Genomic DNA, 4838 nt, shown 5'->3' with positions numbered 1-4838 from the left:
GCCTGGCAGGCTACAGTCCATATAGGGTCGCACACGGCTGGAATTGGACACGACTGAAGTAACTCGGCACGTGTGCACACATTAGCCCCAGAGATTATGTTTGATTAGCTCTGACGGAGGCTTTGAGCATCTTCAGTAATTCTGATGGTCAGACAAGGGTGGACCTCTGATATGGATCACACTCCTAATCATTAGCTCTGATACAAAGCACCTTCTTCATAGTACAGATAATAATGAGAAACAATTATGACATTTGTTAACCCTGGTTTCTAGACAACTAACACACCTAACTGTTTCTATGAGTCCGTATATTAGGGGAAGTGTTTCTGTGAGTCCATATATTGGGGAAAGCACACACTGACTGAAACTGCCTACCCTGGCCAGGCACCATAGTAGCCATTTGCTTGAGTTGTTTTACGACATGAGGTCCTGGTAAGGAACATGGAACTAATAAGCCACCACCAACCGGAAGAATTCGGGAAAGGTCAAAAAGAGACACCACATGTCCAACCACCTCCCAGAATCCTTCTCACTGATATCCATCTTGGCTGAACAAGGCGTGCACCACCAGGAAGGACTCTGAGTCAGCACGACTGGCTAAAAACAACCCGGGAACTAACTATCCCATCACCATAAAACCCGAGACTGTGGGCCACGTGGCAGAGCAGTTCTGGGTTCCCTTACCCTACTGCTCTCTGCCCGGGTGCCCATTCCCAATAAAATCTCTTGGTTTGCCAGCCCATGTGTCTCCTCAGACAATTCATTTCCGAGTGTTAGATAAGAGCCCAGTTTTGGGCCCTAGAAAGGATCCCCCTTCCTGTAATACATACATGACTCAGCTGGGTCCTCGAGTTCAGATCTCACAAGGCTGCAGTCAAGGTGTTGACCACAACAATCCTCAACTAGGGAAGAAGCTGCTTCCAGGATCACATAGTTGTTGGCAGAATTCAATTCCATGTGAACTGCTGGGCTGAGGACCTCCATTTTGTGCTGGTTGTGGGCCAAAGTCTACCCACTATTTCTTGCCACATGGGTCTCTCCAATGTACAGCTCGCAACAGAGCTGCTGCTGCTGCTGCTGAGTCGCTTCAGTCGTGTCCGACTCTGTGTGACCCCATAGACAGTAGCCCACCAGGCTCCCCCGTCCCTGGGGTTCTCCAGGCAAGAACACTGGAGTGGGTTGCCATTTCCTTCTCCAATGCATGAAAGTGAGACTTGAAAGTGAAGTCGCACAGTCGTGACCGACTCTTAGCGATCCCATGGACTGCAGCCTACCAGGCTCCTCCATCCATGGGATTTTCCAGGCAAGAGTACTGGAGTGGGGTGCCATTGCCTCCTCCGCACAACAGAGCAGCTTGCTTCAAATAAGGAATCAGCTACCAATACAGACACCAGGTGGAGCTGGTGGCAAAGAATCTGCCTGCAATGCAAAGTGAAAGCGTCAAAGTGAAAGCTGCTCGGTGCACCCCATAGACGTCCATGGAATTCTCTAGGCCAGAATACTGGAGTGGGTAGCCATTTCCTTCTCCAGCGGATCATCCCAATCCAGTGATCTAACCCAGGTCTCCCGCATTGCAGGTGGATTCCTTACCAGCTGAGCCACAAGTGAAGCCTAAGAATACTGGTGTGGGTAGGGTAGCCTATCCCTTCTCCAGTGGATCGTCTTGACCCAGGAATGGAACCGGGGTCTCCTACGTTGCAAGTGGATTCTTTACCAACTGAACTATTGAAAGGCTGTTGCTGAACCACGAAAAGACGCCAGAATTCTTGGTCTCTGGAGGAGAATTCAATCCGGGGCCAGAGACGAGGTTTGATCGCTTAGAGCTTTTGTGTAATAAAGTTTTATTAAAGTATGAAGGAGATAGAGAAAGCTTCTGACATAGACATCAGAAGGGGGTAGAAAGAGTACCCCCCTGCTAGTTTTTTAGCTGGATGTTATAGAGTCATTACAGTCTGTTCAGAGAAGGCAATGGCACCCCACTCCAGTACTCTTGCCTGGAAAATCCCATGGACGGAGGAACCTGGTAGGCTGCAGTCCATGGGGTCGCTAAGAGTCGGACACGACTGAGCGACTTCACTTTCACTTTTCACTTTCACGCATTGGAGAAGGAAATGGCAACCCACTCCAGTGTTCTTGCCTGGAGAATCCCAGGGACGGAGGAGCCTGGTGGGCTGCCGTCTTTGGGGCTGCACAGAGTCGGACACGACTGAAGCGACTTAACAGCAGCAGTAGCAGCAGCAGCAGTCTGTTAATGAAAGAAAGGAATGTCTTAAAACTCAGAATGGCACCAGGCCCCTCATCCATAAAATGTATTTTGGGATAATCTTGGCACCAGACGAGTCATCCCAGGCCATAAAACGATTGACTTGAATCTTGTAGAAAGACAGATTACCATACAAATAGTTTCGTTTACATAGATTAGGGGAACAACGTCTGAGTATAACATACTGGTTTGTCAAGTCGGTTCTGAGCCATTAGGCGAAACCAACTTGAAGACAGAGTCTGGGGTAAATGCATAGTATATTAACGTAGCTTAAGACAAACATTTCCATAAGAAAAATGCATTGGTTAACTCAAGGTTTGAGAATAGTTAACTTCAGGTGGAACCAGGTGTCATTATGGCAACACAGTATTTTAAGAGAAACCTCCTTTTAAATTTGTATAGAGAAGGAATATTTTTTCCTTCTCTAAAATATATATATTTTAAGATACATAGGTAATATATATATATAGTGATATATATATATATCACTAGTTTGTTTCCTCCTGCTGCTTAAGAGAGAAATAAAAATGTCTGACACTTGCAGCCTATTTCCTCCATTTGGAGACCCCTGGCCTTCCTGCCTGTTACCCTCTCACTATCAGGGTTCAATCCTTGGGTCGGGAGGATTCCCGGGTCGGGAGGAAGTTCGATCCCTGGGTCAGGAGGAAGGCATGGCAACTCCAGTATTCTTGCCTGGAGAATACCCATGGACAGAGGAGCCTGGTGGGCTACAATCCATGGGGTCACAAAGAGTTGGACACGACTGAAGCGACTTAGCACACACTCACCAATACAGAAGTTACACTTTATTATCATGCATGTGACATCCTTTGCTGTTATTTTATTGGTTTGATGCAAGTCACAGTTGCCAGTCACATTCGGGGAGGAAATTACATAAGGGTGTTAGGTAGTTAGAACAGAAAACAGGAGTCCAAAATGGCGGTGGCTAAAAGACAAGGAAGGGGAAAGCCCGCAAAAATAGAACAAAGGAAGGTCAAAAGAAGGTCCGAGGACTTCAGGCAGAACAAACAACACTCCTGGCTAACCCAATTTACATAGGGCAGGCCCGGGGGGGAAGGAAAAAACATATAAAAAGAGGAGCCAAAGCGCGCTCCCTCTCTCTCCCGCGCGCTGTGGCGCTCTTCTCTTTGCGTCTTTGGGTCGACATGCCCTCGCCTCGAGAGCTGTAACACTGATTTGTCTAAGAGCTATACAGTCCTTTTGAGACCTGAGAGCTATAACACAGTCTGTCCAAGACCCGAGAGCTGTGACATGCCAAGGGCTTTAATGTCCGTCACTCCAAATCTTTGTTGTGACAAGACAGAACCAAGGAGTATACGCTTGCCTGACAAGGGGAATTCCTCCTTCCAGATTTTTCAGGAGGTGGTGATCACTGCAGGCAGCTTAGAACCTACCCACCTCACCAGGGAAATAAGTTTGAAAGTAGCAAAGAGTTAGGAAGGCTACTGTGCTGGAACAGAGCTGAGTGAGCCATGTATTTCTGGATATGCTTAATGGGACTTTAAAAAAAAAACAACTTTTTTTTCTTTTATGGCTGCACCACAGGACATGTGGGATCTTAGTTCCCCAACCAGGAATCAAACTCAGCCCCCCACAGTAGAAGCTCAAAGCTTAACCACTGGACTACCAGGGAAGTCCCTTCCTGAGAGTTCTTGAACTCTAAATAGAAGTAATATATCCATTTATCACAAGTGCATACAGAGTGCTTACCATGAACCAGGCACTGTTTTTTGTATTGGGGATAGCAAGCAATGCCAAAGCAAGAGAGTTCCAGAAAAACATCTATTTCTGCCTTATTGACTATGCCAAAGCCTTTGACTGTGTGGACCACAACAAACTGTGGAAACGTCTTAAAGAGATGGGAATGCTAGACCACCTGACCTGTCTCTTGAGAAATCTGTATGCAGCTCAGGAAGCAACAGTGAGAACTGGACATGGAACAACAGACTGGTTCCAAATAGGGAAAGGAGTACGTCAAGGCTGTATATTGTCACCCTGCTTATTTAACTTATATGCAGAGTACATCATGAGAAACGCTGGGCTGGAGGAAGCACAAGCTGGAATCCAGATTGCCAGGAGAAATATCAATAACCTCAGATATGAAGATGACACCACCCTTATGGCAGAAAGTGAAGAAGAACTAAAGACCCTCTTGATGAAAGAAGAAAGTGAAAAAGTTGACTTAAAACTCAACATTCTGAAAACTAAGATCATGAAATCTGGTCCCATCACTTCATAGCAAGTAGATGGGGAAACAGTGGAAACAGTGTCAGACTTTCTTTTGGGGGGCTCCAAAATCATTGCAGATGGTGACTGTAGCCATGAAATTAAAAGACACTTGCTCCTTGGAAGAAAAGTTATGACCAACCTAGACAGCATATTAAAAAGCAGAGACATTACTTTGCCAACAAATGTCTAGTCAAAGCTATGGTTTTTCCAGTAGTCATGTATGGATGTGAGAGTTGGACTATAAAGAAAGCTGAGTGCCGAAGAATTGATGTTTTTGAACTGTGGTGTTGGAGAAGACTCTTGAGTCCTTTGGACTGCAAGGAGA

Source organism: Bison bison, unplaced genomic scaffold (genome assembly GCF_000754665.1).
Source record: "Bison bison bison isolate TAMUID 2011002044 unplaced genomic scaffold, Bison_UMD1.0 scf7180017864280, whole genome shotgun sequence".
NCBI lineage: Eukaryota > Metazoa > Chordata > Mammalia > Artiodactyla > Bovidae > Bison > Bison bison.
Note: the sequence above shows the minus strand (reverse complement) of the source record.